Source organism: Tachyglossus aculeatus, chromosome 5 (genome assembly GCF_015852505.1).
Source record: "Tachyglossus aculeatus isolate mTacAcu1 chromosome 5, mTacAcu1.pri, whole genome shotgun sequence".
In the NCBI taxonomy this organism is placed as follows: Eukaryota; Metazoa; Chordata; class Mammalia; order Monotremata; family Tachyglossidae; genus Tachyglossus; species Tachyglossus aculeatus.
Genome location: NC_052070.1, coordinates 85,531,365 through 85,554,005, shown reverse-complemented (window position 1 = coordinate 85,554,005; position 22,641 = coordinate 85,531,365). Strand labels below are relative to the sequence as shown.

Here is a 22,641-nt window from a genome sequence, read left to right as displayed (position 1 = left end):
TTCCAGATGAGGTGACTGAGGCCCAGAGAAGGGAAGTGACTTGCCCAAAGTCACCCAGCTGACAAGTGGTGGAGCCGGGATTTGAACCCACGGCCTCTGACTCCAAAGCCCGGGCTCTTTCCGCTGAGCCACGCTGCTTCTCCATGGTCTCCGATCTTGCTCCTCTTGTGAAAGGAGAATAAGGAAGTTACTAGAAGTCCCAGCCAGCAAGACCCTGGGACAGGTTTAAGGGAGAATGCAGTCAGTCCATCATATTTTTGAGCGCTTACTGTGTGCACAGCACTGTACTAAGCACTTGGGAGAGTACAATATAACAATAAACAGACACATTCCCTGTCCACAGCAAGCTTAAGAGTCTAGAGGGCAGCTGCTCAAGTGTCTGCCTAGAACACTATAGAGAAATGCCCCATGGGCACGCTTACCCCCACTTCCCTCTACCTCTCCCCTCTCAACGCAAACAGCTCCTCTGCCACTAACGTCCTCAATGTACCTCATTCTCTCCTGTCCCACCGTCATCCCCCGGCCCGGAATGCCCTCCCTCCACACCTCCGCCAAGCTAGCTCTCTTCCTTCATAGCCCTACTGAGAGCTCACCTCCTCCAGGAGGCCTTCCCAGATGAGCCCCCTTTTTCCTCTTCCCCTCCCCATCCCCCCCGCCCTACCTCCTTCCTCTCCCCACAGCACTTGTATATATATTTGTACAGATGTATTACTCTATTTTACTAGTACATATTTACTATTCTATTGATTTTGTTAATGATGTGCATCGAGCTTTAATTCTATTTGTTCTGACGACTCTGACACCTGTCTACATGTTTTGCTTTGTCGTCTGTCTCCCCCTTCTAGACTGTGAACCCGCTGTTGGGTAGGGACCGTCTCTAGATACTTCCCAAGTGCTTAGTACAGTGCTCTGCACACAGTAAGCGCTCAACAAATACGAACGAATGAATGAATCCCAGACCACATGCACAGATCCTCCCACACATACACGGTCACTACACGGCGGTTCGCGCAGCTCCTCACACGCATGGACACACGGGTGAACAAAGGAGAGAACAAAGAAAGCTGCTTTTCCACCTCTTTGTAGGAAAACGCATCTATCTCTCCCAGACACGTATTTCATGTCCCCTCTAGAGTGATGAAAACAATGGCACTTATCCCTCCCACACAGGCAGACAGATCTGAGGAGAGCGGCAGAGGTCAGGGGCAGCAGCTGAACCCCCTTCCACCCGCTGACTCCGGGACGTGGGTTCACGTTACACACTTGGCTTGTTAATCTTATTAAAAGCAGCTCCTCGACAGCTTGGCCCGAAAATCCCCCTCCGAGCTCAGCTTTTGCCCAGTTAGATGGCTCTGATTGTCTCACGGTGGACGCCCTTTTCGTCTGCTCCTCGCCCCGGCTGCATGAGAATGATGAGAAGCCGCGTGGCCTAGTGGGTAGAGCTTGGGCCTGGGAGTTAGAAGGTCATGGGTTCTAATCCTGCCTCTGCCACTAGTCTGCTGTGCGACCCCTTGGGCAAGTCACTTCACTTCTCTGTGCCTCATTTACCACATCTGTAAAATGGGGATTGAGACTGAGACCCACTAGGACGGGGACTGTGTCCAACTGGATTTGCTTGTATCCACTCCAGCGTTTAGAACAGTGCCTGGTACATAGTAAGTGCTTAACAGATAGCATTATTATTATCATTATTACTAATGATATTGGTGGCATTTGTTAAGCGTTTACTATGAGCCCCAGGCCAAGCACTGAAGTAATCCTGTCAGACAGAGTCCGTGTCCCTCATGGGGCTCAGAGTCTAAGAGGAACTCTATTAATGATGTGTATATAGCTATAATTCTATTTATTCCCTCTCTCCATCCCCCCATCTTACCTCCTTCCCTTCCCCACAGCATGTGTATATGTATATGTCTGTACATATTTATTACTCTATTTATTTTACTTGTACATATCTATTCTATTTATTTTGTTAGTATGTTTGGTTTTGTTCTCTGTCTACCCCTTTTAGACTGTGAGCCCACTGTTGGGTAGGGACTGTCTCTATATGTTGCCAACTTGTACTTCCCAAGCGCTTAGTACAGTGCTGTGCACACAGTAAGCGCTCAATAAATATGATTGATTGATTGATTGATTCTGTTTCTAAGCTGTGAGCCCATTGTTGGGTAAGGACCATCTCTATCTGTTGCCGACATACTACCCAAGCGCTTAGTACAGTGCTCTGCACACAGTAAGCGCTCAATAAATACGACTGAATAAATGAATGGTGTATATTTGTACATATTTATCACTTTTATTGATGTATATATAGCTATAACTGTATTTATTCTGCTGGTATTGACGCCTGTCTACTTGTTTTGTTTTGCTGTCTGTCTCCCCCTTCTAAGCTGTGAGCCCGTTGTTGGGTAGGGACCGTCTCTATCCGTTGCCGACTTGTACTTCCCAAGCGCTTAGTACAGTGCTCTGCACACAGTAAGCACTCAATAAATATGATTGAATGAATGAACAGAGATTTAATCCCCATTTTACAGTTGAGAAGACAGCCGCAAGGAATTTGAGAGCCTGGGAGAACAGCAAGAACTACAGTCAGAAAACTCTTTTGCTCAGTTTTACCTTCAACGTAATTCAGTTCCCTGACCCCAGAGGTTTCTGATTTACTTTCTCTCCTGCCAAAGGAAACCCATCACACAGTAAGGAGCCCTGCACACTGGCCCAAGTGACAGGCTGGGCCCGGGCATCCTGCCCATAGCAAATTTCCATTGCCAAGTCCCGTGCACCATGCCAATTCTGTCCACGTGCCCAAACTCCGGTCCGCGGACTTCCACCTGCCAGCCCAAACCTTAATCACTCTATTGCTTTGCTTCAACCTCCGTCTTCCAGGACCAAGCCACTCCAGTCTGCACAGCCAGAGAGGTTTCCCAGCCGGCTCTTGTCCTCCGCACCACCATTCCCAGAGACCGCCCTCACAGCCTGAACGACAAATCACCCCTTGGTTCAGCCGTGAGTCAAGAACGAAATGAGCAGGTCAGACTGTGGGTAAATTTCAGATTGGTATCAGCAGAGGTACCACTCTAATTTAAGTGCTGGAAAGTTCCTGGGGTCAGGCCCTCTACGCAGACAACACCCACACCCATGTTCTCCCCAGGGGAGAAATCCCACGAGACCAGCATTTCCTCATGGCTCATCCTGAGGAGGGGGGTGAAGGTGCTCGTGTTTTTCCCTGTTTGGACAAAATAAGGTGTTGGATGCAACTTCCTAGTCTTGCCTGCCAAAGGAGGACTATCCCTAAAAGAACAGAATGTGAACACGATTGTGACATCTGTCTGTGGTGCACACACACACATCCTGCTTCTTCCCTCTTTTTTCCTGCCTTCTCTTCCTCCCCTCCCACACCCAGCTCATAAAACAAAAGTTAGCAGAGAGGAGAGAGTGGAAATACAGTACAAGCCTAGAGAAGCAGCATTGCCTAGTGGATAGAGCTTGGGCCCAGGAGCCAGAGGAACTGCATTCTAATCTGGACTCTGCCACTTGTCTGCTGGGTGACCTTGGCAAGTCACTTAACTTCTCCGTGCCTCAGTGACCTCCTCTGTAAAGTGGGGATTAAGACTGTGAGCCCCTTGTGGGACATGGATTGTATCCAACCTGATTATCTTTGTATGTACCCCAGTGCTTAGTCCAGTGCCTGGCACCTAGTAAGGGCTTAACAAATACCGTTTTTAAAAAGTCAGTCCATCAACCCTCAGAGAAAAGTTGTCCAGAGAGATCCCTTCTGGGAAAGAGGAGCTATCTCTGGCCCCAGTGACCAGTAAATTGTCCTGTCTGTGGTGTCCTGGACACCGTAAGTATCCAGTTTAGCAGCGTCTGCTCTGAGGCCAACCCTAGCCCCATTATTCTCTTTAATGTCTGTTCCCCTCTCTAGATATTAAGCTCCTTGTGGGCAGGGAACATGCCTGACTTGAACTCACCCAGGCGCTTAGTACGGTGCTCTGCAAACAGTAAGTGCTCATTAAATACCATTGATTGATTAAGAAGGCTCAGAACAGTCCTCCAAACTGCCAGCCTGAGGTGTGGCAAGTGGAATGACAGCGCCTGAAAAAATCAAACCTGAATCATTTGAGATGGCCACATCCAACTGTGAAAGGTTCCAGAACTGGAGCACCTAGAATCGCTCCAGCCCCAACCGAGAGGATCCTGTTTATCCATCAGGGCTTCGGTTGGTGGTCGAATTTCCATTTTTCCATGTCCCATTTTATGGGCTTGACCATTTCTCTTTCATAGTTCAGAAGTAAATTTTGGTTTGGGCCTGGAAGCAAGCAGAGGAGCCCAGCCCGAGAGCGTGGCAGTAGATCTGGAGTCCGTGTGTCCGCCCAGCTGGCTCTGAGCCACTGACAACCGACAAAGCTGGCCCCGGGCACACTGAACTGAGCCGCCCCTGGCACAGGGCCCGTAACTCGGGCACTGTGACCTCCACGCAGACCTCGGTAATGAGCTGCCACCCGTCAGCGTGGATTCTCCTGGAACTCCTTGAAATAACATTAGCGCCGATGGAGTCCCCAGCCATTAAAAGGGGGTGGAACGTGTAATTCAAGCCAGGCCGGCCTTTATCTGAAGTGTCCCCTCCACTAATGGGAAATCAGGGGGGAACACATGTGCACACGCGCCCTTGGGCTTTCGCCTCAATGTGCTCGTGGAGAAGGAATTATCCCAATGAATGTCAGTGAATGGACCAGGACAATGGCTTACAGTGAATGAGTGTGTGGTAATGGGGCCTTTCAGTGGGGCTGAATGACAAGCAAACTCGGGAGGAAGGGTGTTCGTCCGGGACGCGCTCTGCCTCCAGAAAATTAGTCACGGCCTCAACAGCCGGAGGAAATAGGGCCGTCAGAATTGCTGAACTCCTTCCAATTAGCACGATTACTGAGCAAATTGCAGGGGAAGGGGGGGAATGGAGAGGGGCCTGCTGGGGACCACTCCAAGTGCTAACAAGGCCACTTCTTGGGAAATTAGCCGGCTCCTGCGAGTCACTTTCCCTCTGGGAAGGAAGAGGAGGCGGTCGCATTGGCCCCATGTTGCCTCTGCAGAAACCTCTGGGCCCTGGATGATGATGATGATAATAATAATAGCATTTTTTAAGCACTTACTATGTGCCAAGCACTGTACCAAGCGCTGGGGTGGATACAAGCAAATCGGGTTGGACACAGTCACTGTCCCTTGTGGGGCTCATAGTCTCAATTGACCCCAGTTGAGGCACAGAGAAGCAAAGCGACCTGCCCAAGGCCACACAGCAGACACCTGGCAGAGCCGGGATTAGAACCCATGAGATTTTGACGCCCAGGCCCATGCTCTTTCCTCTGACATGCTGCTTCCCTGGGTCATGACGTGGGGCACCCCAGAGAGCTCCGGGGTCCAGGGAAGGGATGACCCCCAGGGAAAGATCAGATCCGGGCTCTCTGAGGAAATAGGCTGCTTTCTCCTCGGCCAGTCTCCCTCCTACCCAGTGGTAGCAAATCCTCTCTGATAAAGGTTCTGTCAGGTGGGGGACCAGCGAGACAATTCTCAACTCTTCCCTAAATGACCCGTCAAAGGGCAAATGGCAGGGCATCAGTCACTCCCTACTTCTTTGCAGCCCAAAGAGATCTCAGAGAGCCTCCCCGCACACTCTGCCTGCCTTTTCCCCAGCGTTAAAGACTCTTTCACTCCAGCCCAGTACTTCCAAACTATGTTATTTGAGAGCCTCCTCTGGGCAGAACACTGTACTGAATGTTTAGGAGAGTACAATAGAGTTAGAAGACACAATTCCCCGTCCTCAAGGAGTTTACAATCCAATGGAGGAGTCGGATATTGGAATACATTATTAATGACAATTATGGCTTGTTAAGCACTTAGTATGTGCCCAGCACTGTTCCAGATGCTGGAGTGGATGCAGGGCAGGGTGGCTCAGGGGAAAGAGCCCGGGCTTTGGAGTCAGGGGTCATGGGTTCAAATCCCACCTCTGCCAGTTGTCAGCTGTGTGACTTTGGGCAAGTCACTTCACTTCTCTGGGCCTCAGTTACCTCATCTGTAAAATGAGGATGAAGACTGTGAGCCCCCAGGGACAACCTGATCACCTTGTAACCTCTCCAGTGCTTAGAACAGTGCTTTGCACATAGTAAGTGCTTAATAAATGCCATTATTATTAGTAGTAGTAGTATAGTAAGCACTTAATAAATGCCATCATTATTATTATTAAGGTAGTCAGGTCGGACACAGTCCCTGTTCCACATGGGGCTCACACTCTTAATTCCCATTTTTACAGACGAGGAAAAGTGAGGCCCAGAGAAGTTAAGTCACTTGCCCAAGTTCACACAGCAGACATTGTGACAGAGCCTGCATTAGAACCCAGATCCTTCTGATCCCCAGGCCCATGTCACTAAGCCACACTGCTCCTCATAGCCACTAAGCCACACTGTAGAAGGGGCAGTCAAACAAATGTAAAGCTATGTACATAAAAGTACAGCAGATGAGGGGAAGAGTGGGTGAAAATCCACGTTCTTACGTGATGTGGAAGTGCTGAAGGGGTAGTGGGTGGGAAGATGAAAGATCAGGGTGGACGTCCCCAAGGACTAATGATTTCAGAAGGGCTTTGAAGATGGGGAGACCATTGGACAGCCTAGTATAAAGAGGGAAAGCATTACAGGTGGAAGGGAGCCCTCTTGAAATAGATGAGAGAACAAGGAGCATTGAGAAGATTGGCTTGAGAGGAACGAAGTGTGCGAATTATGGATGTAGTTTGAAGAGAGTCGATTGAGTGGCTTAAAACCGGTCATCACAAGTTTCCCCATGGTGCCGAGAGGAATGAGTATCTGTTGAAGGTTTTGAGTAGTGGGAAACTTGTGCAGAATTATGTTTTAGAAAAGCGATCCAGGCAGCGGAGTGAAGTACGGACTAAAGCAGGGAGAGACTGGGAGCAGGGAGGTCAGTGAAGAGACTGATGCAGTAGTCGAGTTGGGATAGGAAAAGTGCTTGGACCGGACTGGTGGACACGGAGCAGGCCAGGAAACATTGTAGGCTCATTGTCACCAAGGTATACGTCAGTCTCTTGTTATATTATACTCTCCCATGCGCTTAGTACAGTGCTCTGCACATAGTAAGCGCTCAAAAAATACGATTGATGATGATGATAACAGTAAGCTCTCAATACGATTGAATGAATGAAATGTGACGGGAGAACCTACAGGATTTAGCGACAAACTGGATATGGGGGTTGAAAGAGAGGGAGGAGTCGAAGGTAATGCCAAGATTTTAAACCTGACGGAGCTGATGATGATGTATCCACAGAGATGGGCAATTTAGGTGGAGGACAGGATTTAGGAGGGAAGATGAGTTCGTTTTGGACATGTTGAACTTGAGGTGAGGGTAGGGTATCCATGTAGCAACATCCTGGAGGTAGAAGGAGATCAGTCAGTCATTCATATTGACTGAATGCTTACCAGCACTCTACTAAGCACTTGGGAGGGTAGAATATAATAGAGTTGGTAAACACATTCCCTGCCCACAAGAAGTTTACAGTCTAGAGAGGGAGACAAACATTAAAAAAAAATTGTGGAAATGTACTTAAGTACTGGGGGTTGAGGGTGGGGTGAATACAGGGTACAGATCTGAGGATAATGCAGAAAGGAGAAGTCCTCTTGGAGGAGATGTGATTTTAGTAAGGCTTTGAAGGTGAGAGTGGTGGTCTGTCGGATATGAACGTGAAAGATTGCAGAGAAGGCGAGGGGTTCCGGCTAACGAGGTGAATTGTGGAGTCATCCTCCTACAAACCGTGGGAAGAGATGCCCTACGGGCATCTTCAAAGCCCCCTGAGCCCTCTGCAAAGGGGCAATCCTAGATGCCCAGAGAGGCATGCTTCAGGGTGGCATTTTCTCATCATCAGCCCTCCCCTTGATCTGGGACTCCCAAACCTGGGTGGAGAAGTGAGTCAGAGTCCCTACTGGTCTGCCAAGAAGCTGACAGACCGTGCTGGTTTGGATCCCACATTTGATTCTTGGATTGGTGCTGGAACCAGATGAAACAAGGGGATTTGAAGACAGATGTCCTCTTAGGGATTTGCATGTTTCCAAACCTCAAGCTCAGGTCAGACTATTAATACCCACTAAGGCATACGTATACCTGCCCCTGAGCAGAGAGTTTTTCCAGGTAACGGGTTCTCCCCTGCCTGTGACACTCACACGAAATAAAGAGATCATGGTCTCCATAACCACCGGCTATGATGTAATCTTCTCTCCATTCAACTCCCACCACTTACCAGGCACCCCTCACCCCTTTATTTGCATTATAATCACAGGCAGTGCTCCCCAAAGGTCTTTTTCTTCTATCTCTGCCTCTGCCACTACTACCATCTCTTTCTCTCCTTCTCCCCCTTTCCCTTTCCTTCTCTCATTCCTCACCTCATTCTTTTCCTCTCTTCCCCTCTCCCTCACTGTCTCTTCTGGACCCTGGTATTTTGTTTTTTGTTTCTGTTTCTCTTTCATCCTCTCATCTATCCTGGTCCTTTCCCTTTCTCCCTTTTCCCAGGTCTGAAATGTAACTCATTGGGAAAAACCCAGGTGATGCAGTAGATTAACATGTCCCCCTTTCCCTCCTTGTCTCTCCCCGGACTTCCCACTTAGAGTGAGCACGGAAAAAAGCTCAGATTATGCACAATGAGCCAGTTGCAGCTCCCAAGCTGGATGTGCTACACCAAGTCCAGCAAAGTCACAGCTGTTACCCATCCTTCCTCTGTTTCTAATCCCATCAGACTCAGTGTGGCCGGGGGAATTGGATATTAATTGGATCATATTTAACATTACCTCCCCAAGCCAACCCACACCTCACTCTACACCAGGAAAGGCTGCGCTTGGTGGGGTGATGGAAGTCTCTATCCAGGGTCTGTCGGAAGTTTAATCCAGGAATGGTGCTTACATCCAGACATTTTAGTCATTCATCTGTAATCTTATCTTAGGCAGGCAGACTTGCTCTCTCTCAGACAAAGACCAGGGCATTAAACGTACACACATTCACGGACACTTGAGTCCATAAAGGAACACACACACCCGACATATATAATATGGATTTAGCTTGTTGTGGGCCGGGAATGTTTCTATTTATTGTTGCATTGTACTCTCCCCAGTACTTAGTAAAGTGCTCTGCACACAGTAAACTCTCGGTAAATACGACTGACAGACTGATTCCACTTCTTCAGGAGAAACAACTTACAACAGTAGTGGGTTTCTATAATGACAGAGCGAAAGGTTGTTTAACCTAAATCCCTTGTAATGGAATATGGGTTTAAACAAGGGTGATTTTCAGTAAGCTACTGTGTTCACAAGGACGCAGGGTTATTGGAGAAGCCGAGTCACTGGCAATAGTTTCAGTCATGTATGAAATACTGGAGCCAGATGTGACTGAATATCCATTAAATGCCACCTGACGTGGCAACTGCACAGTCTCACATGCTTGGTGATAACCTCTGGTGATGCACTGTGGTACATCTCTCCCCAAGAAGCTCACTGAACTTTACGGATTTTCAAAATCCAACCCCTTGTCACATCTTCCCTGAGAAGCAGAGGGACAGTGGGAACTGAGCCCCCTCCTTCCTCTCCCCCCCCTCCCTATCACCCCCGCCTTACCTCCTTCCCCTCCCCACAGCACCTGTATATATGTTTGTACATATTTATTACTCTGTTTTACTTATACATATTTACTATTCTATTTATTTTATTGTGTTAATATGTTTTGCTGTCTGTCTCCCCCTTCTAGACTGTGAGCCCGCTGTTGGGGAGGGACCGTCCCTATATGTTGCCAACTTGCACTTCTCAAGCGCTTCGTACAGTGCTCTGCACACAGTAAGCGCTCAATAAATACGATTGAATGAAAATGAATGAATTATTCTCCCTGGTTTACCGAGGGGTAAAGTGGCCCTGGTAGTATCAGCACAGGACTGGCTCGGGGCCTCCTGACTTGCCAATTCAGAGCCAGAGTTATGACTACACAAGAGCGTAAAAGAAAAATAACCTTCTGTCTCAGTCTGAGAGTTCTGCCTGGGCCAAACACCTGCAGTTTTTCTCTTCTCATTTATCATTTCACACTCTTGTCTCTTGCCCCTAAAGTTCCCAGGCATCACCCATGAGATGGAACAGTTTTCTGGGGTCCTGTTGCCACCTCTGAAGAGTCCTAGACTTTATGGTAAAGCAGCAACTTTAGGGCAACCTTCTTATCTGGGTTGGCAACAGGTGCAGCTGCCAGGGTTGCCTCTATTGCTAATCAATCAATAGGTCAATCAGTGGCATTTATTGAGCACTTTCTGCATGCAGAGCACAGAACAAGCATTTGGGAGAGTACACTGTAATTGGTAATTATGATCTCTTCTCCATGCTGGAGAAGCTACATGGCCTAATGGAAATAAAAAGGGACTGGGAGTCAGAGGACTTGGGTTCCAATCCCGGCCCATTAGCTTGCCTGCCTAGTAACTTTTGGTAAATCATTTAATTGCTCTTGGCCTCAGTTTCCTCATCTGTAAAATGGGGATTCAATACCTGTTCTCCCTCAGAGTAGCAGCATGGCCTACTGGAGAGAGCATGGACTTGGAAGTTAGAAGGATCTGGGTTCTAATTCCGGCTCTGCCATTTGTCTGCTCTGTGGCCTTGGGTAAGTCATTTAACTTTCCTGTGCTTGTTACCTCATCTGTAAAATGGGTATTAAGACTGTAAACCCGATGTGCGTTCAACCCAATTTACCCATATCCGCCCCTGCACTTAGTATGGTGCCTGATACACAGTAAACACTTAAATACCATAATTATTATTATCATTATTCTGGGAAAAGGAATCAATCACCTTCGTTGGTCTGTGCAGGGATGAGGAGGTAGCACTGTGGGAGCCTCTGGGATGTCCTCCCGGGTGTGAGGAGTCTACACCACAGGCAGGAAGAGTGAGAGTACAGATCAGCAAGGAATAGAGGAACAAAAGCAGTCAGCGGGAAGGAGAGGTGGCATCTTGGCCAGACAGATTCCTCAGACCATGTTAAGACTCGGCGGGGACAGCCACCGCGGCACAAATACCACACTGGCATCTGCACAGATTCCCCACAGATGGACCCTCCCCACAAACACATACACTCACCGACTACAAGCCCTCCCACTGCTCAACGGATTCAGGTGAAATGGAAGAGACTTCAAGGCATCTCTGAAAATACTCTGGCCTTGGGGTTGTTTTTCCCCCCTGCACGTTTGAGCAGAAACTTTGGCTTCCCTCTGAGCGTTGCTGCCAACCTGTCTTTTCTTAGCCTGAACACCACCACACATGCTTTCTCCTCCCCAGTGCAATCAACCAATCCATCAGTGGTCTTTATTGAGTGTCTGCTGTGTGCAGAGCATCGTGGCTCAGTGGAAAGAGCCCGGGCTTCGGAGTCAGAGGTCATGGATTCTAATCCCTGCTCCACCACTTGTCAGCTGTGTGACTTCGGGCAAGTCACTTAACTTCTCTAAAAGCAGCGTGGCTCAGTGGAAAGAGCACGGGCTTTCGAGTCTGAGGTCATGGGTTCAAATCCCTGCCCTGCCAATAGTCAGCTGTGTGACTTTGGGCAAGTCACTTAACTTCTCTGTGCCTCAGTTACCTCATCTGTAAAAATGGGGATTAAGACTGTGAGCCTCCTGTGGGACAGCCTATCACCTTGTAACCTCCCCAGCATTTAGAACAGTGCTTTGCACATAGTAAGCGCTTAATAAATGCCATCATTATTATTATTATTGCATCTACCCCAGCGCTCAGAACAATGTTTTGCATATAGTAAGCATATAATAAGTACCATTGTTATTATTATCATTTGGAGAGCACAGTACAGTTAGGAGACTCCATGATAATCTGTGCCCTGGAGGAGTTTACACTCTAGTGGGATAATTGGGGTATTTAAGTGCTTTTTTTTTTTAAATGGCATTTGTTAAGTGCTTACTGTGTGCCAGGCACTGTATTAAAGCAGCGTGGCTCAGTGGAAAGAGCTCGGGCTTTGGAGTCAGAGTTCATGGGTTCAAATCCAGGCTCCGCCAACTGTCAGCTGTGTGACTTTGGGCAAGTCACTTCACTTCTCTGTGCCTCAGTTACCTCATCTGTCAAATGGGGATTAAGACTGTGAGCCCCTCGTGGGACAACCTGATCACCTATTAATCTCCCCAGTGCTTAGAACAATGCTTTGCACATAGTAGGCGCTTAATAAATGCCATTATTATTATTATTAAACTGTGGGGTAATAATGATGGTATTTGTTAAGTGCTTACTGTGTGTCAAGAATTGTTCTGAGTTCTGGGGAAGATACAAGCAAATCAGATTGGACAGTCCATATCCCAAGAGGGCCTCACAGCCTTACTGTCCATTTTACAGATGGGGGAACTGGTGCATAGATTGGTGCCAATTCATTCATTCATTGTCGTATTTATTGAGTGCTTACTGTGTGCAGAGCACTGTGCTAAGCTCTTGAGCTTGTGACAGCTGACAATTGTCAGCTGTGTGACTCTGGGCAAGTCACTTAACTTGCCTGTGCCTCCGTGACCTCATCTGTAAAATGGGGATTAAGACCGTGAGCCCCCCCGGTGGGACAACCTGATCACCTTGTAACCTCCCCAGCGCTTAGAACAGTGCCTTGCACATAGTAAGCGCTTAATAAATGCCATCATTATTATTATGGATGGGAAGTGACTTACTCAAGGTCACGTGGCGGACAAGCGGCGGAGCTGGGACCAGAACCAAGGTCCTTCAGACTCCCAGTCTGGTGCTCTATATGCCAGTCCACGCTGCTTCTCTTGGTGTTGCTGTTCCCCCACCTCTCCAGGATGTCAGCTTGCCGGGGGGTTGCTTTCCTCCTCCGTTTCCAAAGCCGCTAGCTCACTGGGCGGGAAGAAGATGCCTGTCAAGGCTGCAACCTGCAGCACCCCCAGATTCACCTCATGCGGAGAAAATGCCGCCAGACCACAGCCTCGTAGGCCGGGAAGGGTCGCCGCCGGCAGCAACGGAAAAAGAAACCTCACAGGTCATCGCCTCTGTGGGCGAACAGACGGCAAATGCTCATCCAGCCTCAGCCCCCGGAGCAACCCTGGGCAAATCACGCAACCGCCCGAGACTTCAGTCTCCACTTCCGTGAGGAAACAGAACCTAAGAAGGCTTTGAGACCACTGAATGGGGAGTTTGTTTCCCTTAGAGTGGAATTACCAGAGGGTATCGGTTGGAGTTAGTTTTATGGTGATTCCTTAAACCACCTTCCCTCTGAAAAAAATCACAGTCTCTCCTACTTCATTTCATCATCAATCATATTTATTGAGCACCTACTATGTGCAGAGCACTGTACTAAGCGCTTGGGAAGTACAAATTGGCAACGTATAGAGACAGTCCCTACCCAACAGTGGGGTCACAGTCTAAAAAGAGAAGCAGCGTGGCTTAGCAGAACACAGGTCTGAGAATCAGCAGGACCTGGTTTCTAACCCCAGCTCCACTACTCTCCTGCTGTGTGATCTTGGACAAGTCACTTCACTTCTCTGGGCCTCAGTTACCTCACCTGTAAAATTGGGATTAAGAATATGAACCCATGTGGGACAGGGACTCCGTATAACCCGATTAATCTGTGTCTACCCCAGCACTTAGAGCAGTCCTTGGCACATATTAAGTGCTTAAACCCACAGTTATTATAAACATCCATTCATTCAATCATATTAAGTGCTTATTGTATGCAGAGTACTGTACTAAGGGCTTGAGAAAGAACAATGTAGCAATAAATAGTGACAATCCCTGCCCTAACATCATCGTTACCATAACTATATACCATTTTTATTCATGTAATTGCCGTAACTTTTCCCTCCCCAGAATAGGAGCAGAGATATTTTGTGGGGATTTAAGTCTAACAATAAGGGGAGCAGAAGAAAACAGAGGGGAAGAAAAAAGGGAGGAGGAAAGGCAGGGAAAGGAAGAGAAGTACATTTCTGTTACACTCTCCCAAATGTTTCATACAGTGAGCACTCAATGAATTGAGGTAACCTTCCTCTTCCTACCTCAGTTCAAAGGAACATTTCAAAATAGAAAAAGGAAAATTTTTCCCGGGCATTCTGACCCTATGCCTCTTCCTACGCTGCCTTACATCACTATCTTTGCTTGCAAAATTAGTCTTTTATTTCCTCCTCAAAAATGGGGTGTGGAAAATTTTGTGGTGGGGGTGATTATGCCAATAAATATGATCCCCAGCTTCACTTGAGCATTTGGCACTTAGTTTGTTTCTAATGCGAGCTAATAGCAAAACTCCCCTTCCCAAGTTAGTGCTCTGTTTTTTCTTGTTTAATTTTTTAATAATAATAACGATGGCATTTATTAAGTGCTTACTATGTGCAAAGCACTGTTCTAAGCGCTGGGGAGGTTGCAAGGTGATCAGGCTGTCCCACGGGGGGCTCACAGTCTTAACCCCCATTTTACAGATGAGGGAACTGAGGCACAGAGAAATGAAGTGACTTGCCCAAAGTCACACAGCTGACGATTGGCGGAGGTGGGATTTGAACTCATGACATCTGACTCCAAAGCCCGGGCTCTTCCCACTGAGCCATGCTGCTTCTCTAATGGTATTTGTTAAGCCCTTACTATGTGCCAGACACTATACTAAGCACTGGAACAGATACAAGGTTGGATACAGCCCATTTCCCATGGGGGATTTACAGTCTTAATCCCCAGTCCAGCGCTTAGAACAGTGTCCAGCGCTTAGAACAGTGCTTTGCACATAGTAAGCGCTTAATAAATGCCATTATTATTATTATTATTTTATAGAGGAAGTAACTGAGGCCTGGAGAAATTAAGTGACTTGCCCCAGGTCACACAGCAGACAAGTGGTGGAACCGGGATTAGAACTCAGTTCTTCTGACTCCCAAACCTGTGCTCTTTCCATTAGGCCACACTGCTTCATAATAATAGCTGTGGTAGGTGTTTAGCATTTACTGTGTACTGAGCACTGGAGTGGATACAAGTTAATCAGTTTGACACAGTCCTTCATTTATTCAATCGTATTTATTGAGTGCTTACTGTGTGCAGAGCACTGTACTAAGCACTTGGGAAGTACAGTGACAGTCATTCATTCATTCAATCGTATTTATTGAGCGCTTACTGTGTGCAGAGCACTGTACTAAGCGCTTGGGAAGTAAAAGTTGGCAACATATAGTTGCTCACAGTCCTTGTCCCACTTGCTCCTTGCCTAAGGAGGAGAAAGAACAGGAATTGAGTCCCCATTTAACAGATGAGGAAACTGAGGCCCAGAGAAGTTAAGTCACAGGCCTGAGGTCACACAGAAACCAAGTGGCCAAACTGGGATTAGAACCCAGGTCCCCTGATTCCCAGGCCCATGCTGGTTCTACTAGCCACACTGCTCTGTTGCTAACCAGTGCTGATGAGGTCACCCCATTCTGATAATGATGGTATTTGTTAAGTGCTTCCTTGGTGCCAGGCACTGTTCTAAGCGCCGTTCTCACCCTGGACCCTTGGGCACCCAGCCCTGGGGAGCAGGGCTAGATGGAGGAGAACCTAAAGGAAGGTACTCTGCTTCAGAGACAGCAGTCACTGATAAAATAGTAACAATAATAATAATAATTATGGGATTTAAGCACTTACCGTGTGCTGTTCTAAGCACTGGAGTAGATACAATTCATTCATTCAATCGTATTTATTGAGCGCTTACTGTGTGCAGAGCACTGTACTAAGCACTTGGGAAGTACAAGTCAATCAGGTGGGGAGGGAATGTCACTTGATTGTTGTATTGTACTTTCCCAAGCGCTTAGTACAGTACTCTGCACATAGGATTGAATGAATGAAAGGTTGAACACAGTTCCTGCCCCACATGGGGCTCACACTCTTAATCCCCGTTTTACATGTGATGTAACTGAGACCCAGAGAAGTGAAGCGACTCGCCCAAGGTCACCCAACAGACATGTGGCGGAGCCAGGATCAGAACCTCGGTCTTCCCAACTCAGAGGCCCGTGCGCTAGCCATTAAGCCACGCTGCGTCTCTGAGGAACGTGCAGGACTCAGCCCAATCCTGCTTGCTGTTGGTCCTGTCTGCTGTGTGACCTTGGGCAAGTCGCTTCACTTCTCTGTGCCTCAGATACCTCGCCCGTAAAATGGGGGTTAAATCCCCTTCCCTCCGACAGACCCCTGAGCCCCATGTGGCACAGGGTCTGTGTCCAACCTGATTATCTACCCCAGTGCTTAGAGCAATAATTGACACATGATAAGCACTTAATCAGTGGTATTTATTGGGCAAGTCACTTCACTTCTCTGGGCCTCAGTTACATCATCTGGAAATGAAGATTAAGATTGTGAGCCCTAATGTGGACAGGGACTTGTGTCTACCCCAGTGCTTAGTACAGTGCCTGGCTCATAGTAAGTGCTTAAATTACCACAATTACTATTATTATTACTATTATTAATAATACCTTATCACTGTGGTTATTATTATTAGCGCCCACCCACAGGGAGCTGCTAGACACCATGGAAGATAAGCGAACACTTGGCGTTACCCGTTACTGTAGATCTGGAAAGCCATTAGCCTTCTGTTCTCCCACACAGGTGATGCCCACAGCAATAGAAACAGCGGTGGGGTGGAATTTGCATGAACTTTGCCTGCAACTGTGGCTTTATCTTAGGATGGGGAAAATCACGTTCCCATGCAAATGTCAACCCCAGCGTCGGAAGCACGGATCGCCCTCTGCCAGGCCCCGGCGCTGGCAGCTCGGGCATCGCAGCACAGCTGGCAGCGTGGAGGCCGACAGCCTCGCACAAAAGGGTGCGGAGCGACAAAACGTTCGCTCTTTCCCGAGCAGTGGGAAGCAGAATTGCCTCTGATTGTTCCCCTCGTTGGAATGACTCAGACGCTGAATGAGTTCCCCTTCGCTTTCTGCTTTTTCCATGAAATCTGAATGCGCTTAATTGTGAGCTGCGTGGGCTCCACCGTTAGCCCACCAGCATCCTACCCCCCTGCTCTCTCCGCACCCCAGGCTGCTGTCTCCTCTTTTCCTTCCTGTACTTTTAGGTCCTCATCCCTCTCCTCTTTTCAGGCTGCTGTCTCCTCTTTTCCTTCCTGTACTTTTAGGTCCCCATCCCTCTCCTCTGTTTCTTTCTTCTTCCCTTTCCTGCTCCTGTCTACTCTTGCATAGCTTAAAAGCTGATCAACTGCTGGGGTGCCCTCCCTCCTCATAAACAATTACTCTTCCTCCCCTTATAGCCTCATTGAAGGCACACCTCCTCCAAGAAGCCTCCCTTTCCTCTGCTCACACTCCCTTCTGCCTCACCCTGACTTGATCCCTTTATTCACTCCTCGCCCCCCAGCTCTTGTGCACATCTCTGTAATTTATTTATTTATATCAATGCCTGTCCCCCGCTCTAGACTGTAACTTTGTAACAGGTAGGGAATGTGTCTCTTTATTGTTATATTGTACTCTTCCAAGTGCTTTGTAGACAGTGAGCGCTCAATGAATACTACTAACAGGGTGCCTTCTTCCCAGCAACCTATTGGAGAAAAGATTAGATTGTTCCGAAGCTGCCCCAGAAGAGCAATAGCAAATTGGAGGGAGGTCAAGGAGAACAAACAGACAAGGGAGGAGGAGGAGGTGGCAGAGGAGGCTTTGGGAGCCTGGAGTCTGGCGCGCGAGCTGGGCCTACTCAAGGCAGGAGGAGGGAAAGCTTGACATGAGGAGCTACACCAAGATTTGGAGCCAATTAACCCAGGCCTCTTCGGTCTCTGGAGGGGGCACAGCTGGGGAAGCTGGCCCAGTGCCAAGCCTTGTGTGGGCAGGCATCCCCCTGAGAAATGACTGTCAGAGGGTTACAAACTGGAACGGTGAGGCCCCCTCCCTAAAACTTCCAAACTCTGGGCCGTCCAAAGGCTGGGCACCTGGGGGTATCGTAGAAAAGATGAACCATGCAAGCAAATTCTAAATCCCCTGGGTGATCAGTGCAGACCTCTTTGTGCCTCACTCTCACAGTCTGGAAAATGGAAAGAGGAATCCCATCCTCCCTGCTTCAAAAGGTGAACTCCCAAAGTCAGGGAGATATGGAAAAAGCCGGGCTTTAGGGCTACGTGGAGAAAAGAGCTATTTGGAAAATGCAAATATTTTTCTGCATTTCCATTGCAGGTAGGATGATACATCAGGGACTCATCGGAGCCCGAGTTGGAGTTGAGGAGGGGAAAAAAAGAGGAAATTCAGGCTGAGCGGCATTACTAGAGTCAGTGTTCACCCCTTGGCCACAGACCATGAACCCGAGAACATTGTGGCTCCCTAGAAAGAAGGCCAGTGATGACCTTCACATATACTGGACACCCAGCTGCGTGTGAAATCATGTGAATCACATAGGGCACACAGCATCATGTAATGGCATCATAGAATATTTTGTGGAAGTTTCTCATTCATTCAATTGTATTTGAGTGCTTACTATGTGCAGAGCACTGTACTCAGCACTTGGAAAGTACAAATCCAAACCTAGACCATTCTCCAGGGCGAGCCCTCAGCACCCGCACTGGCCCCAGTCCCTTTTATCCTCTCTTAGGTCCCTATGAACATGAGCACTGCTGCTTCTTATCCTGAGAGTTCGGCTGCAGTAGTGGTGGAAAATTGCTGGGTGCTGAAACAGAAAATACCCTAAGTGAAGTGGCCCGGCATCGTATAATAATTGTGGTATTTATTAAGCTCCTATGTTCCGTGTGCTAAGCGCTAGGGTAGATGTAAAATAGAGAAGACAGTCCCTGCTCCACGCAGGGCCACAGTCTAGGAGGGAGGGAGGGATTTTATCTCCATTCCACAGATAATAATAATAGTAATAGCATTTATTGAGCACTTACTATGTACAAAGCACTGTTCTAAGCACTCGGGAGGTAACAAGGTGATCAAGTTGTCCCATGGGAGTCTCACAGTCTTAGTCCCCATTTTACAGATGAGGTAACTGAGGCCCAGAGAAGTTAAGTGACTTGCAAAGAGTCACACAGCTGACAAGCGGCGGAGCCGGGATTTGAACCCATGACCTCCGACTCCCAAGCCTGTGCTCTTTCCACTGAGCCACGCTACTTCTCTATGGAAAGATGAGGAAACTGAGATTCATGGAGGTTAAGGGGGTTGCCCCAGGGTACAGACCAGGCAGAGCAAGGATGAGAACCTGTGTCTCCTGATGCCCAGGCCCATGTTCTTTCCACTAGACCACACTGTCTCCCGGAAAGGGCCAGAGCGGGACAGGACCATATCCAAAGGATCCAGACAGACTGAAGACCAGATTGTCCGAAATAGAACTGGTCAAATGGCTGCCCTACGGCTCTTTAGACTAATAATAATAACGATGGCATTTATTAAGCGCTTACTATGTGCAAAGCACTGTTCTAAGCGCTGGGGAGGTTACAAGGTGATCAGGTTGTCCCACGGGGGGCTCACAGCCTTCATCCCCGTTTTACAGATGAGGGAACTGAGGCCCAGAGTAGTGAAGTGACTTGCCCCAAGTCGCAGAGCCGGGATTTGAACCTCCGACTCCAAAGCTCAGGCTCTTTCCACTGAGCCACGCTGACTAGCCCACTGAAACGGCACTTCCAAAAAGTTGGGCCCAGCTCAGCGTCAAATCCCCCAGTTAGGTGTGGGTGAGGGCTGGGCAGTGCCTGGCGGCTGCCCTCTCAACCATCTTGGGCAATTATAGACAAACGCTAGCAATCATCTCTGAATGGAGCAAGAACAGCTCTGAAATACCAACGTGCCCAACACAATGAGCCTGTCACGATGACTCACTCACCCAGACATCGTCCATGTGAGAGTGTATGTTTGTATGTGTGTGCACGCACACAGCTCACAGCACGACACACGCAACCGGCTCTTCACCGCACTGGCATTCAGAGCCCTAAGAGCCTGCAGAAAATCCACCTGCCTGTGCCCGGAGGATGGGGCCACCTGCCATCTGGAGGTGTGGCCAGCCCTCAGAACGGGCAAGTGGCTTGGAAATTATTCCACTTGAGAGATTTTCCTTTTGTTTCTCCCCGCGAGTGCCAGGAACACCCACTTCCAGCCGCGCTGCGCTTTCCGAATCTTTCTTTCCTTCTCTCTCTCTCACACACACCCACCCGACCCACCCAAATAATGAAATCCCTCTGTCCCATCTTGCAGTCTGTTTCCTAAAGCAGCCCCCACACACCTGCACAGGAGGAGCCTCCTCCAGCTCTCCGCCACGCTGGTCCCCAAGGTTTGGCACTGCCCCGGACCGTCGGCGTCCCGGGGAGTGAGTGGTGGGAGTCCAAATCTGCCTGGAGGAAGGGGGTTGGCACAGAGGGATCCACCTCTGACTGTCCTAGCCCTGAATGGAGGCTTCCAGCCCTGTAAACCCCCAACACTCATTCCTCCAGAGCAAGGCTGCTGCTAATTAGGCTTAAATCAACAGCCTCTAGTCCCAGATGGAGTTCCCCAGGGCACTGCTTGATTAAGCAGAGAGGGACACAGCTGAATCTCTGTGGCCTGCAACAGCTGGGTAGACTAAAAGTCCGGAGAAACAGCTTGGCTCAGGGGAAAGATCCGGGGCTTTGTCAGCTGTGTGACTTTGGGCAAGTCACTTCACTTCTCTGGGCCTCAGTGACCTCATCTGGAAAATGGGGATTAAGACTGTGAGCCCCCTGTGGGACAACCCCATCACCTTGTAACCTCCCCAGTGCTTAGAACAGTGCTTTGCACATAGTAAGCACTTAACAAATGCCATCATTATTAATAGTCTCAATAGGTCTTTGGTAGCTCTGGGGAAAAACACAGTGGTTGGACCTGAGCAGGCACTGTGGCCTAGGGGAAAGAGCCCGGGTCTCCAGACTCTCTGCCCAACCCTGCTGCATTCCTGCTGTGTGGCCTTGGGCAAGCCATGGAACTTCTCCTTGCCTCAGTTTCCTCATTTGTAGAATGGGGATAGAATATCCTCTCTTTCTCCCTCTTAGACTGTGAGCCTCAGTGGGATAGGAACTGTACCCAAACTGATTATCTTCTACTTACCCCAACATTTACCACAGTGCTTGGCACATAGTAAGTGCTTTATAGATACCATTATTAGTATTATCCAGGTCAGAGGCACCCTTTGGAGAGTGACTCTTCAGATAGCAAAATAAAGACAAACCTGGGGAATTAACTTTACTATTCATTCTCCCCCGCCTCAGTTTCTTTAGGGGTAAAATGAAACCCGTTTTACCCCTCTTATCACTTAGGATAAGTGTTGGTATAAATCCCCAAATGTCTGTTCTCCCACTGGTGCTCTAAATCTAGGTAAAACATGTCTGTGGAGATGTGAGAAGCAGCGTGGTGCAGTGGAAAGAGCCCGGGCTTTGGAGTCCGGGGTCAGGGGTTCGAATCTTGGCTCTGCCACTTGTCAATCAATCAATCAATCAATCGTATTTATTGAGCGCTTACTGTGTGCAGAGCACTGTACTAAGCGCTTGGGAAGTACAAGTTGGCAACATATAGAGACAGTCCCTACCCAACAGCAGGCTCACAGTCTAGAAGGAGGAGACAGAGAACAAAACCAAACATACTAACAAAATAAAATAAAAAATAAAATAAAAATAAAATAAAAAATAAAATAATATAAAATAAAAAATAAAATAAAATAAGTGTGACTTTGGGTAAGTCACTTAACTTCTCTGTGCCTCAATTCCCACATCTGTAAAATGGGGGATTAAGACTGTGAGCCCCCCCTCCCGTGGGACAACCTGATCTCCTGGTAACCTCCCCAGCACTTAGAACAATGCTTTGCACATAGTAAGCGCTTAATAAATGCCATTATTATTATTATTATTATTATTATTATTATGTGGAGAGTGGAACTTGTATAACTCTGAGAACAGCCCCATGGTGAGGAGACTATTTAAGGACCATAAAGGAAGGAGATGGGTGGGGGATAGGGATGAGGGGAAGTTTAGTTTCTTATTAGAAGATCACAGAAGAGTTCCTAGAGATCAAGATCAAAGCTGCAGAGCACTCCAAATGACCTGGGGTAGGAGGGGGTAGCAAAATGAGGGCTAGATGATTGAGGTGAACTGTGCTTCCCCACTCTCACCTTGTGTCCCTCCTTCCTATTCCCCAAGGAGGTTGTGAGAATAATAATAATAATACTAATTTTCGATTAACATGACCCTTTTCCTTCAAGATCTTCAAGGAAATAGGGATGTTTTTATTGAGCACTTACTGGGGACCAAACACTGGGAGTGAGTATGTGTGTGGGGGGTGGTGATCCAGTTCTGTCCCCAGCCCAGTCCCTGCCAGAGAAGAGAAGCAGTGTGGCCCAGTGGATAGAGCACGGGCCCAGGAATCTGGGTTCTAATCCCGGATCTGCCACTGGTCTGCTGTATGACCTTGGGCAAGTCACTTCATTTCTCTGTGCCTCAGTTCCCTCATCTGCAAAATGGGGATTTAAGACTGTGAGCCCCATGTGGGACAAGGCCTGTGTCCAACCTGATTAGTTTGAATTCATCTCAGCACTTAGTACAGTGCCTGGCACTTAGAAAACCCATAACAAATACTAGTAAATAGAAAAAAACAAAAAGAATTACATCCTAGACACCCGGAAGTCTTGCTGATCCTTCCCCAAGGCAGATTCCCCTGGAGACTAATTTGAA

The 22,641-nt window shown here is 48.2% G+C and overlaps 1 protein-coding gene across 3 annotated transcripts in view; it reads left to right on the top strand.

Moving 5' to 3' along the window:
• The window catches only part of LZTS1 (leucine zipper tumor suppressor 1), a 63,720-nt gene that overhangs the window by 24,620 nt on the left and 16,459 nt on the right, over positions 1–22,641 (top strand). For 2 of the 3 annotated variants that reach the window (XM_038747517.1, XM_038747519.1), the window contains exon 1: positions 2,887–3,021. The exons of the other annotated variant lie outside the window; for it this stretch is intronic. The gene's annotated coding sequence lies outside the window, so the exon portion shown is untranslated. Of the gene's footprint in view, positions 1–2,886; positions 3,022–22,641 lie in introns of those variants that run through there. 3 annotated transcript variants of the gene reach the window in all.